Source organism: Macrobrachium rosenbergii, chromosome 49 (assembly GCF_040412425.1).
Source record: "Macrobrachium rosenbergii isolate ZJJX-2024 chromosome 49, ASM4041242v1, whole genome shotgun sequence".
NCBI lineage: Eukaryota > Metazoa > Arthropoda > Malacostraca > Decapoda > Palaemonidae > Macrobrachium > Macrobrachium rosenbergii.
The window spans coordinates 2728680-2742976 of record NC_089789.1 but is presented as its reverse complement, the minus strand read 5'-3'; the positions used below and the strand labels follow the sequence as shown (position 1 = coordinate 2742976).

The window sequence follows — 14297 nt, the reverse complement described above, 5'->3', positions numbered from 1 at the left end:
GACAGTGTCCATATCATCATGTTTTCATCACACTCAGGTACCTTGGGTTCTACATTGACTGCAGGGGTGGTAGCTCTTGACCTTTGGTTTCCTGTCTTGCTACTTCTCTTGTTTTCTCTTCATAAATTATCTGTGTAGTGAGGTCTGTGTGGACTTAGAAAAGGTGATTACCCTTATTCTTTGAACCTTGTAATTAGTTTGTTTGAGTGCCTTTGAATTGTAACCCCTTCTGAGTAATTCATTTCCATTTATCTCTTATATAATTACCCATTTGATATGTTTAACTTTTAGGTATTATTGAATTAATTTGAAGTTTGATTTCAACAAGTGAGTTTTGATATCCTCTATTTCATTTCATTTTTCCTGTGTTCCAAGTTTAGTGTATGGTGAATATAGATCTGATAAACTTTGTAGCCTATAGTGTTCATACTTTTAAGTTACGTATGTAACTTATAGAAACGAGGTAACATATATATATATATATATATATATATATATATATATATATATATATATATATATATATATATATATATAGTCCCCAAAAGGTGTGAAAAAATCAACCCATGGATACTGAAATTTTGAGAGAGACAAGCACCTCTCGCTGTATCTCACAGCAGCTTAAGATCTGAGTTCACGTCTATAGGGACTGCTCAGTAAGTGGAAGTACTTAGTTGTGGTAATATTCATTAAGAATATCAGTGTGTTATCCTCGTTAATACTGAATTGGGTTGAGAGATATCTCCCCGTGATTTAGAAACAGTAAAGGGAACATGGTGTTGGTGCCTTTGGCGGTTTTTGACCAAGTAACAACATTAAGCATACAGTCCACTTTGTCCATACAGTCACTTTTTGGCAGGAATTTAAGGAGACAGTATTTAGGGAAGTTAGATTGCTAGAGGGAGTGCAAGAACGGTGGAATCACAACAGTATGGTGATAAAGAGAGTGGGTGGAGAGGTGTTGGGAGAGACATCTGGAAAGAAATCTCCTGACAATAAGAAAAGCTGGTGGTGGAATGATGAAGTGAAAGAGGTGGTGAAAGCCAAAAAGATGCAAAAAAGATCTGGGAAAAGTATAGACAGCGAAGGATAAGGAGAGGTACCAAAGACATAAGAAACAAGTAAAGAAGGCAGTTGCACAAGAAAAGGCATTAGATGACGTACGAAGAGCTGGAAACACCTGACGGGGAGAGAAAAACTCACAGAATTGCAAAATCGAAGGACATGAACACCAGAGACTGCTCCCATATAAAACAGGTTAAGTGGAGTTCCTGATGAGGGGGGGGGGGCCTTTTTGAAATCGTCCCTCGGACCCCAAAGTGCGAAGTTTAACCATTGCTGCTATGACAGGACAAGCTGAATCCAGTGGCCCCAAAATGGTCAAGGGCTCCATTTATATTTGGACCTGAAAGTATGGGGCCCACTAAAGGGCCCCACTTTCCAATTTTGTGAACAAAAATGTTATGTAAAAGAAATAGGGCTTTCCAGGGCCACCCCCCAAAATCGTAGAGCCCATTATAGACCTTCTTGTACGGATCGGAGGAGAGTGGGTAATGTTGATTGGGGTTAGGGCAGGGCCGATTTAAGGCAATTGATTACTGCTTATAGTGGTCCTAATTACCCTCTGAGGGCTCCCTTAATGGCCCCATTTGTCCAGATAATACACATTCAGATGATTCAATGAATTAAGTGGATCATCATTTATTCAATGTACACCTAGTTTTAAGAAATGTCTGAAATTTGCATTTACAAGTGCCTTTAAAATGATCCTACAGTTGCTCATATTCTAAAAATTTTCCCGGGGTGGTGCTTACAGCGGCCCCCCCAACTGCTTTGGTTCGCTTCGCTCGCCTCCCATCCCATAAGAGGGTCCCCAAATGGGACTGTGGCCCCCGGGCGCCAAAATGTCTAGGAACGCCCCTGTTTATGCAATGAGGATAAGATAAAGAAGAGGTGGAAAGAATATTATGAACACCTGTTAAATGAAGAAAATCCTAGAAAATTCTTTGAAGGTGGATTCCAGAACCTTGGTATGACACAACATTAGCAGGAAGGAAGTAAAGAAGGCATTAAAGAAGATGAAAAATGGTAAAGCAACAGGACCAGATGGAATTCCTGCAGAGGTGTGGAAGAGCCTGGGAGAAGAAGGAACAGGCATGCTGTGGGACCCAGCAAAGAAAATATAGTCAGGCAAAGATACCCAAAAGAATGGAGAGAAAGCTTTACTGGGCCTATCTATAAAGAGAAGGGTGACATCCAGGACTGTGCAAACTGCAGGGGAATAAAGCTAATGTCTCACGCCATGAAAATCTGGGAAAGAATAATGGCTCAAAGAATTAGAGAAGAAACATCTGTAGGTTTGGTTTCATGCCAGGAAGAGGAACGACAGATGCAGTGTTTGCCTTTCGACAGATGACTGAAAAAAGCAGAAAGGACTGCACAGTATTCATAGATTTGGAAAAGGCATATGATAGAGTTCCAAGCCAAGAGGTTTGGAGGTGTATACGAATAAAGGGAACACCGGCAAAGTACATGAGGTTGGTCCAAGATATGCATGAAGGAGCGAAAACGTAGGTTAAAAGTAGTGTTGGGTTAACTGAATGGATACCAGTAAGAGTTGGTTTACATCAAGTATCTGCTTTAAGTCCATATCTTTTTGACGTGATAATGGATGTGCTATCTCAGGGAATAAGAGATCAATCCCCCCTGATGCATGTTGTTTGCTGATGACATTGTGTTATACAGCACCGACAGAGGGGTAGTGGAGTCAAAACTAGAGCAATGGAGGAAGGTACTGGAAGACAGAGGATTAAAGATCAGTAGGAAAAGACTGAATACCTAAGTTTTAATGAAGATCAAGACTCCGAGATTAGTATGGAAGGGACAAGGTTGAACCGAGCAGAAAAAATTAGGTGGCTGATGATGGAAATTTGGATGTAGAAATAACACACACAGAGTGGAGGCTGGATGGAAACATTGGAGAAAGATGTCAGGTGTCTTGTGTGACCACATAATCAACATAAAGGTTAAAGGAAGAGTGTATAAGACAGTAGTGAGACCAGCTTTGATGTATGGAGCAGAAACATGGCCGGCAAAGAGAGTGCAAGAGAAGAAATTGGATGCGGTAGAGATGAAAATGCTCAGGTGGGTGTGTGGAGTAACAAAAATGGACAGGATCAAAAAATTAAAGAATAATAACTACTGAAGTCGTACAATTGTCAAAGAAGGCCCGGGAAAGAAGACTGTAGTGGCATGGCCATGTGATGAGAAGGGATGAGACACATGTAGGGAGGAGAGTGATGCAGATGGAGGCGCCTGGTGGGAGAGTAAGAGGAAGACCGAAGAAGCAAAGGTGGATGGATGTAGTTAGAGCAGACCTGAGAGACAAACAATAATTGTCAGAGGACGACGTGTTTGACCGAACCAGGTGGAGGAGGAAACCCGTCAGAAACAGCGACCCCACATAGACGTGGGAAAAGATGCAAAAAAGAAGATACATATCCATAGAATTTCTTGTAGGAAGTGGCCTTTTTAGCTTCATAATGTGGTGGGATGTTAACAAAGGTTCTATTTACACTCTGCGTTCGTTGTCTTTGAAATATCTCTTCACTTTCAGCTGCCACTAAAATAAATTTCTCTAAACTTCCAAAGGCAGCTCTGGGTTCTTCTTCCCTTCATGAGATGACAGGAAGGGTTATGACGTAGGCTGCCTTCTATAGATCTGCTCTGCTGTCCTCCTTCGTATTTACGTCTCCTTTATCTCTCACTTGAACATTCAAGACTCCTACATGGTACCACCAAACAGAAATTACGTAATTCAGGCCAGCTCGCTGGTCTGAAAACATCTTGAAGCAAAAATAAATAAATAACATAGCATACGGGTAAAGGCTATAAATGAATCGTACAACTAGAATATTAAGCTTTCACAGGGTAGTGACATTTCATTACGTCCGTAACGGAGTATGTCTTCAAACTAAACTTATGTACGAAATTAACACATACTTTTTCAGTGAATCTGGAACGTAAAAGAAAATAACAGTTTTTATCTTTTCGACAAGAACTAACTTACAATCTGGCCTATCGACCTACCATTTAAGGACGTTGTTTTCAGTACAAAGAGCATGTATGACAACAAAGTAAAACTGTAAACATAATTATTCAAAATGCAGTACCATGCGCTTAGTGTTTCCTTAAATTTGTGTTTATAATTCGGTAAAATCTTACTTGTTTGTTTGGAAGTACAAAAAAATAGGTAGGCTACAAAAATAAATAAAATTTGAAAACGTATGTCAATGTCTGTTTATACATTTTTTTTGCACTTGCAAACAAACATATCTCTCCTACTTTCATTCCGTCCCCTGCTTTCTAGTTCCTCTCAACATGTAGGCTACCCCACCTTTTGATTTCTCTCCTTAATATTAATATTCATTCATCTTCTTTCATTGATTGTCTGTGTAAAATTCTCCCAGGCGTGTAAATTTCTTGAGTTTCTCTAGATTGCAACAGTTGCCACTTGCATTTTTTACTGCTTTTCTTTATGGGCCTGAATGTCTTTGTTAGTTAACGAATGTCTGTTACTGGCATGTGGCTTTGGACTGCATGTCTAAATGCTTTCTGTTTCACCCCCGACAATTTATCATCGCCTTGCCATTTTCATTACCGTCTGTGAGTATTATTTATTGCTTGTATCATCTGTTGTCTAGAAAACTAACACTAGCTGGGATCAATAACTTTGCAGTCTAGGTTGCGCTTCACATGGTTGGCTTTTGTTATTCCTTTGGGTCAGTGAGCTTTATTCTAGTTTTTTTTTATTCTTCAGACAAGCTTCCATTGAAATCTAACTCTGTCCACAATATTTAAACTTACACGTCCTCTAAACGTACTAGTTTATTTGCATTGTTAAAACTGTTCCCCTTCACGAACTCTTACTGTACTAACTAAATAAACCCCAATGACCTATTTACATTGCTAAAGTCTTATCCCTTTTATCAGAGTTCTTAGGTTGTTCTTATCACGGTAATCTATCCTAAACCTTGACGTATTTTTAATTCTCATTTACTGGCATAACAGTTGCATGCATCATTCTTGATTTACCTGCTTTTCTTTTAACCCCGACCTCAATTTTTCCCTTTCTCGCTCTCCGTTGGTCATATTTGACACAGTGGATACCAAATTATAAAAAGGTTCAACACCAACAAGGTTAGCCAGGTCAATCGACCGTTGAAATTGTTGAGATGTATTCTGAGAATATATTTCAAGGATCTTGGTTGCAAGTTCCAACCAAGGTGCTGCACTCGACTCAAGTTGCGAGTCAAGACTCAAGACTGCAGAGTCAAGAAGACGGAGTCTCCACAGGGCAGCCATCCGTTCCGAGTCCAGTTTGTTGTTGATTATGTCTGTCACGGAATTTCACCTTCGACGCTGATTGTCGCTGATTGTGAATGTGATTGACGTTGAGCTGAAAGGACGTAGATAGAAGTACCGGTTAAAGTTGTAAGTCTGCAAATACTTTATTTTTTTTTTTTTTTTTACACATCACTCCTTTGACTATGTAGTGTTCGGAGGCCTGTCAGGTGCACGTCTTAGACCCCCTACGGGAGGAAACGCTGTCTGTCTGTCTGTCTGTCTGTCTGTCTGTCTGTCTGTCTGTCTGTCTGTCTGTCTGTCTGTCTGTCAGGTGCACGTCTTAGACCCCTACGGGCGGAAACGCTGTCTGTCTGTCTGTCTGTCTGTCTGTCTGTCTGTCTGTCTGTCTGTCTGTCTGTCTGTCTGTCTGTCCAGTAGTGAAAAGCCAGTTGCCAAAAAGTCACCAGAAAGAAAAGGGTAACTCTAAGCCAGCATTCCGCGGCGAGCCCCCCCCCCCGCCCCCTCCATAGCTAATAGGGCAAAATTATAACCAGTAAATGCCCTTGGGTAATTCTGAGTATTAGTTCCGTGCCTGTTTTTATTTTGGAAACTGGTTTTTCTACACTTTTAGGGCCTCTGATACTGTCCCTTCGCCGTGTTTAGTACTGGCCCGCGGGCGTCGGTACCCATACGTTAACAAGTTATTGCACTTGCCGGATGGGACGTGAACCGTTCGAAATTGACGTATATACCCGTGCTCAGTCTCATGAAGATCGCGTGTGGGAGCGCCCACAGTTTAGTTGGGCAAGGCTGTCGTGTAGGTTCCCACTAGGAAACTGGCGGGCAAAGACAGACAACACCTAAACTTTTCCTATAGCGCCAGGTCCTGACCTAACCAGATGTAACCAACCTAACCTAACATAGGACGGCGTGTCCTAACCTGGCCGTGGGGGCTTTACCCCCTCAGAAAGCATGGGGTTGCGGAACTCCTCACCTTGTAGTCCAGGCAGAAGGTGGTGCGCAGCCTGGCCAACTAAACTGTAAACTAGCCTGCGTATGGAAACCCCTTGTTGGATGGACTTCGGGGGTTAATTACAGGTTAATTCATTTGCATAACAAAAATTGAAGGTAAATCCTTAATTAGCAACTAAAAAACTGTAGAAAAAGTCAAGTTAGAAGGAAATCACTGCCGCAGAGCTACTACTTAGATCTACCTTAAATTCTTGTAAAGCAAGTAATGTCACATAGGAAAACGTCAGTTGCCGTAGTCTAGCTCACCGCGGAACTACGGCTTAGAATTACCAAGAAAAGAAGAAGCGAGAAGACAAAGGTCAAAAAGCCATCAAGAAAACTGGGGCCCATCCCAACCTCACTTCACCAGATTTTGGCCTGATGCTCTCCATCACACACAGACCTAGGCTAGCCTATGCAAGAATGAATCCTGGCAAATCTGTGTATCATATGTAGCCTAATTTCTTCTTAAATCGACTGCCTTCTTATTTGAAATCAAAGATACACTGATGACTGTGCTATGATTAGCCAACTAGCCAACGCTAGATTGTTCCGACACGATATACTACCTAAGGTCCTTTACATTAGGAATCACTTTCAGCGGAGCTGGAAACGGACGTTGAACTTTCGAACAAGGTGGTTAGGCAGTTAACTGCCGTCCGGGAGGCGGGGGCACCGCCTTCCCAGATGTAAATGTTCCAATTTGCTTTCAGCCGTCGTGCGCTGCAGACATGTTTTCTCGCTCTCCGCCCTGACCGCCTTTGAACTGTTTTTACCCAGTGGGATCTTTCGTCTTTTCTTGCTATGAGCAACGTGAATGTTGACAAATTTGGAGCCCTCCTTCTCCCAGTATGTGTGTCCTGGGGTGGGAGGGAAGAAGCGAAAAATTTTTCGTTCTGGCGCGGAGATGGACCCACACACCCTTTGCCCTGCCTGCAGAGGATGTGTGTGTTCATGCTTCTCCTTGTGCTGAGTGTTGTTCCCGGTCTGCCGAGCAGTGGGCGAAGTTTGAGGGGAGGAGGCAGTACCGAAGGAAGCCCGCCAAGGCGTTGTCTGACAGTTATACGCCCCCGACAACTCCCTTGGTGGCTGACCCGTCGGGATCGTTTCTTCCTCCCGGCAAGCTTCCCCTTCTTGCTGTCTCTCCCTTGGGTGAGGACTCCCCCTCCCCTTCCTCATTTGTTTAGTGAGTGTACAGTGAACCCCGTGTTAGTAGGGATGTGTCCCCACACCCCTCCTCTTCAAATCCAGCAATGCTTAAAACCCCTCTAAAACACTGAAAACTGCCCATTTTGATAGCTTAAACCAAGAAAAACCCTGTAAAAATGCTTATACCTGAGTATTTTAATAGTTTTATCACAAAAAGTGCATTTATTCATGAAAATTATATGAAAACAGTAATTAGTGAATACTTCTCAGTGAAAAATACCATGAATGGGCGAATTTTCGGCGAATGATGGCTAGATATGTTCCACAGAGAAACCCACAAATGCGTGAGTCTACGAACCATGAGAACACGCCTTGAATCGGGGTTTTACTGTATAAGGCCTTGGGGGAGCGAACGATCTGGACATCCTCTCTGGGGCCCTCTCCTCACTCCAGGGGTAAATTCTTTCCCGCGGAGCGAGTAGAGGCTTCCGTTTTTGACCCAACCTTTTCCTCAGGTTTAGTGGTGGAAGCGTCTCTCAGTGACCAGGTATTTGACCTCACTTCTACCTGGCTTCACCTGGGTCTTCCTGGCGTTCCATGACTGGAGGGCCTGGTATCTCACCTGTCTGGCGCTCCGGTGACGGCCCACGCAGCCACCACATCCACCACCTCTACCGTCACCATGACATCACTTGGCAAGCTGCCTGTGACGGTGGCCTCACGCCTGGGCATCCAGGTGTCTGCCGCTCCTGCCACGCTCCATGCCATGCCACTGTCTCCTAGCTTCCTGGCCCCATTATCTCTGCCTGGCCCCTCAAGAATGGTCCGTCATCAGTGCCGTACATCTCCGTGCTTGCTGCTACTGTTGCTAACCCACGCTCATTGCCGACTCCGGTTCCAGCTGCTGGTTACCCTGACTCTCAGCCTGGCCTGGCTTCCACTTATGCTCCACCCGTGCCCTCGACCCACACACCATCTTCTGGCTTTCCTGGCTCCTGCGTTATTCCACCTGCCCCAGTAGCTGCTGGCCTGAGCACCAACGTCTCCACTGGCTCCCCTGGCTGTGCCTGTCTTCTGCTGCTCCTTCCTGGTTGGGGGCCTGGTAGCCATCCTGAAGAAGATGATGAAGAAGAAGTCAAAGAAGAGGTCTAGGAAGGCGTCGTCATCTTCGTCTTCGTTGTCTTCATTGTCTGCTATCTCATCTTCTTCCTCTGAGGCTCGCCAGCCAAAGAAGAAGAAGCCTGTCTCTCCCCCCCGCAAGAAGTCCCTCTCTGAGACTTCTAAGGGACTGCCTCCTTCCACAGGGAAGGCAGTGGGATCTCTTGTTGGCTCTTCCCGGTCCACGGGCTAGGGAACCGATTTGTTGACCCCCGGGTCAGTCGTATAGGGAGCTGAGGGCATGCAGACCACGGTTTGCACTCCCTCCACTGTGTCAAAGAAGCCCGCTTCTAAGGCCAGCGTTTTTGTGTCGGGCACTCGTTTGCAAGCTGCGCCAAGTACCCGAGTCTCCTTAGAGACCAGGGTACCCCGGTCTGGTACCGACTCGGGCACAAGACGGGAGAAAGAGTCTGGGCATGCAGGTGCTCCAACTCTTCCTGCTGGCACTTCTTTGAGTGCCAAGCAAGGTCCCCGGGAAGGTGTACCAGTCCCTCTGGTCCGGACACCTGGCTAGACAGGGAAGAGGTCCCCTGCTCAGTCTTCCTGAGAGGTTTCGGCCTTGAAGATAACTGGGGCGCGTCAAGAGGACAACGCAAGTTCTCGCCAGCCAGCCGCGCCCTCGACTCCTCCCAGTCCCCAGCCGCGTTCGCGGGGCCAGCCTGGCTTGGGGGAGCCGAGTGCTCGACTCACATGAGCCACTCCACTCTCCTCAGGAGAACGCTTCGCTGAGGCAAAAGCGTTCTCCTCAACCCAGGTTGCTATCACCACCTCGGGTTGATGATCGCTCCCGTCCCACTGCTCCTGCTGGTTCTGCCAGCAAGACCAGTGGGAGCGCCCAGTCCGTGCCTCTCCCCTCAACCTCTGGGCTCCTCCCAAGGAGGCGCGAGTCGGACAGGAAGAACTCCAGCGAGTCGTCTCCCCAGAGTTCTACCTAGGGGGTGTACGTGCCTGGCTTGGTCTAGGATCGGCCAGGTCGTACACCCACATGGTCCAGGAAGGATCACAGGGGTCTGCCGAGGTTCTCCCTACTGCAGGGAGAGTAGATCGAGAGGACTGCACCCTGGAAGGACTCGAGGGTCCTCTTTCCCTGGATGCAGACACCCCTAAGATAAAGAGGACGTTTGCTGAGGTAATTGCGCTGATTCGTCAGCACAGTGACCATGGGAAAGGGACCATGGCCTCATCTGTGGATCGTCCTTCACACCTCGAATTCTTATGGGGACCGAAAAAGGAAACCAAGGTTTCGGTGGGGCTGCCATGGTCCACGCTTGCCGAGGGGGTCCTCGATCAAGTGAATGTTCTTGTGTCTGGACAAGACAATTCCCTGCGATCGAACTGCTCAGACAAGCTACTTCCCCCTCCTCTGCCTCGTCAGAAGCGCTTCTATATGCCCTCGGAGAGGGCATTGCCGCCTAAGCAGGTTGACCCGGACCTGGTTCATCGTGGCCCTGGTCTCTCGTTGCAGCAACTTACTGCAGAGAGTTTTGTTCATGACACTTACCTGCCAGATATATATATAGCTGTATTTCTCGAAATCCGACAGAATTTCAAAACTGTCGGCACACGCGAGTGTGGCCAGGTGGTTAGTACTCATTCCGCCCGCTGGGAGGCGGGAATCGGGAACCATTCCCATTTTCTATTCAGATTTTCTCTGTCGCGGTGCTGTTAACATCTGTTACAGTACCTCCGCCTCTGGTTTCGTTAACTTGCTTATTCCCACTTAAGTATTCTCTTGACTTTTGGTTTTGATTCTTGGACTGTGGATTGGCTGCGCTTTTTCTGGATTGTTGTGGATTTTGCTTATGACCTCTCTTTAACTATGTCTGGTTCTAGTTCTGCTAGTTTCCGTGTATGTTGTATGAGTGATTGTAAGGTGAGGCTACCAGAAGGCTTCGGTAGACCCTCACTCTGTTTGTTTGAGGTGTAGGGGCATGTTTGTCTTATAGATGATCGATGTAAGGAGTGTGAACCTTTATCGGATGCGAGCTGGAAGTCTTATGATTCGTATGTTCGCAAGTTGGAGCGTGACAGGGTTAGGAGGTCTTCCTCCAGGAGTGTGTGCAAGAGTCAGGTTATTTCCTCTCCTGATAATCCCAACGTAGTTGATGTTGCACCTGTCCCTGTGGTTTTGCCTTGGGCCCTGATATTGTGTCTGTGGAGGTTGGCCCTGGCGCAGATCATGAGTTCTATCCGTGTGGCTCGAGAACAAAGTGACTTCTCTCCAAAGTGCTGTGAAGTGTAGTGCTCCCCAGTGTTGTGGAGGGGGCGTCAGATCGGCCCCATAATGCTTCTAGGCCTGGACCGCTGTCAGACTCCCAGGACTCAGGGAGAAGGCATGTCGAAAGCCTCAAGAAGGTTGACGGGGCTTCCCACCGATCTGACGTCCCGCGGCAGTTCCTGTTGTCGCTTCCCAGGCTGCCAGAGATCGTGCCGGGCGCGCATTCTCAGGACTGCTTTTCGTCCTCCGAGGCGTCCTCTCCCGCGCAAGGGGTGGAATTCTCGTAAGGACTCTCGTCCTCTCAAGAGGAGTCGTGTTCAAGAGGGCTGCTCGTCAGTCTTCTTCGTCGGCTAGCTATTTTGATGCCTTTCCACCGCAGAAGAAGTCTAGGATTTCGTCTGATGAGGATGTTTGGCGCCCCAGCCGCTCTATGGAGAGAACCTTTCTTGCTCCTGTGAGGGAAGAAGAAGGCGTCCCCGCCCATCGTCTTCCCATAGGATTGTCTCTCCTCCCAGACAGGATTCTTCGCCTGCTAAGAAGATTTTGTTGGAGATGCAGCGACAGTTGTCTTCTCTTATTGCTGAGAAGGACTCTGCTCCTCGTCGTCGCAAGGACTTGACTTTGCCTGTCAAGAGATCAAGGAAGTCTCCTTCTCCTGCTCCGCTCGCCGTCTCCTTCTCCTGTGTCGTCGCTTTGTCGTCCTGTTAGCTCTCTTGCTCCTCGTCGTGGCGCTCGTCAACAGGGCGCCAAAAGCGAGCTTCTTCCCGTGACGCCGGCCGCTCTTCAGGGCGCTTCTGTTCAGGGCGCTCGTCGGGGCGCTCTTCCGGTTTTTGGGCGTGGCGCCTGTGGCGACGCTCTTCAGGGCGCTCTCAAGGCGCTCCGCTGGGCGTTCCTTCGGTTGCTCTTCAGGGCGTTCGGGCATTCTGTTTCTTCTGAGAAAAGGAGATCCCTTCTTCGGATTGGACCTCAAGGCCTTCGTTCCCCTAAAGTGTTGGGTGACTCGTTTGCTTCTCCGGCTGTGGCGGGAGAGGTTTCTGCCGATTCGGATCCTGCTGAAGTCGAGCTCTCGTCTGCTTCCTCTTCTTCGGACTACCAAGTTTTGACCAGCTTGCTTAAGGACTTGTTCGGGGACAAGTTTAAGCCTTCGGCTCCTCTTTCTCCTCCTTCTCAGCTAGCTTCCTCCAAAGCTAGGAGAGCTCCTGGTTTTTTTAAGATGACTTCTTCTTTGGCGACCAAGAGGGCTTTCAAGAAAGTCAACATGTGGATGGAGGGAACGGAAGTCCCATGGCAAGACCTCTTTCGCTGTGCCTCCGTCTAAGCTTTCAGGCAAGGCTGGTATGTGGTATGAGACGGGAGAAGATCTCAGCCCTAGAGTTCCTTCCTCTTCTCAAGGGGATTTTACCAGTCTTGTCGATGCCTCCCGTAGGTCTCATCTGCCTACTGCTAAGGTTTCTTGGACCTTGTCAGAGACCGACCACCATCTCAAAGGTCTCTTCCGCACCATGGAGGTGTTTAATTTCTTGGACTGGTGCTTGGGAGCCTTAGATCTTAAGCTTCGAAGCTCGGACTCTATTACTTTGGGGAGCTCTCTAGTGTCCTTAACTGTATGGACAAGGCAGTTAGGGATGGATCTGAAGAGCTGGCGTCTCACTTTGGTACAGGGCCTCTTAAAGAAGAGGGCCTTGTTTTGTGACTTCACTGCTAAGTCTGTCTCCCCTTCGCAAAGGGCAGAATTATTGTTCGCTCCCTTGTCCAACCATCTGTTTCCCCAGTCCTTGATTCGGGACATTTCCGCTAGTCTTAAGGAGAAGGCCACGCAAGACCTGTTGGCTCATTCTTCTAGACGTCCTCCAGCTCCTTCTTCTTCTTCGTCTGCTTCAGTTTTGTCATCCAGGAAGAAGAAGCCCTTTAAATGGAGGAACTTCTTCCTCTAGATCGTCTCCATGCGAGGAAGAGGTTTACCAGAGGAGCGGCCCCTAAACCTAGGGGAAAAAGTGACTTCTTTCACCTCCAGACACCTGTAGGAGCCAGGCTTTTTTTTTTTGCGGAAGCCTGGAGAACACGAGGGCGGACGATGGTCTCTAACTGTCTTAGAGAAAGGTTACAAGATCCCCTTTCTCATGTTTCCACCCCTTTGCATCGTCGCCCAGGGATCTGTCGCCGTCTTACCACCGGAGAGAAGCAACAGATTCTTTTGGACCTCCTGGAGCAGTTGTTAGAAAAAGAGCCGTGGAACAAGTTCTGAAGTTGGATTCTCCGGGTTCTACAACAGGCTTTTCTTAGTCCCGAAACAGTCGGGAGAGTGGAGACCGGTCCTAGATGTAAGCGTCTTGAATCGTTTTATTTCAAAGGACAGATTCAAGATGGAAACGCCTCAGACGGTTCTAGGGGCCTTAAGACCAGGGGACTGGATGGTCTCTCTGGACTTACAAGATGCGTACTTCCATGTTCCCATTCATCCTCAATCAAGGAAGTACCTGAGATTTGTGCTGGGGGGACGAGTCTTCCAGTTCAGAGCTCTCTGCTTCGGTTTGTGCACCGCTCCCATGATCTTCACGGTGATCATGAAAAACGTTGCGAGGTGGCTTCACCTGGCGGGTGTTCCATGTCATTCTACCTGGACGACTGGCTCATACTGAGCCTCTTCTCGGGAGAAGTGTCTGGAGGACCTGACTTTCACACTGAATTTGACGAAGTCCTTGGGACTTCTTGTGAACCAAGAAAAGTCCCATCTGATCCCGGCGCAGTCCATCGTCTATCTGGGGATTCAGATGGATTCAGTGGCTTTTTTTTCCATCCCGAGAACGGCAACGGCTTTGCTTAAAGCAAAGTTTCGTCCTTTCTAAGGAAAGAAACATGCTCGGTGAGGGAATGGATGAGTTTGCTGGGGACCATTTCCTCGCTGGAGAAGTTTGTTTCCCTGGGAGGCTCCATCTCAGACCTCTCCAGTTTTTCTTGGCGGAGAACTGGAGGGACAAGGAGAATCTGGAAGAGATTTTGACGATATCTCCTTCTGTCAAGGATCATCTGAAGTGGTGGTTCGACCCCTTGAAGCTTGCAGAAGGGTTTCTCTTCGCCTTCAGAGCCCCGACCTAGTGTTGTTTTCCGACGCGTCCAGGAAGGATGGGGAGCAACACTAGGAGGAGGAAGTGTCAGGCACCTGGAGAGGGGAACAGGTGTCCTGGCACATAAACCTCAAGGAATTGGGTGCTATCTTTCTGGCTCTTCAATTCTTCGAAGCCCAAGTGGCAGGCAGAATTGTCCAGGTCAATTCGGACAATACCACAGCTCTAGCGTACCTCAAAAAACAGGGGGGTACTCGATCTCGTTCCCTGTTCATCCTCTTGCGAGGAGATCCTGCTCTGGACTCATGCTCGAAGGGTCACTATTCTCACGAGGTTCATTGCGGGAGTGG

The 14297-nt window shown here is 47.5% G+C and overlaps 1 protein-coding gene across 1 annotated transcript in view; it reads left to right on the top strand.

Annotated features, from left to right (window-relative positions):
* Positions 1-5090: 5090 nt before the first annotated feature.
* The window catches only part of CROT (Carnitine O-octanoyltransferase), a 286657-nt gene continuing 277450 nt past the window's right edge, over positions 5091-14297 (top strand). Inside the window, exon 1 of the mRNA XM_067092518.1 lies at positions 5091-5493. The gene's annotated coding sequence lies outside the window, so the exon portion shown is untranslated. The remainder of the gene's footprint in view (positions 5494-14297) is intronic.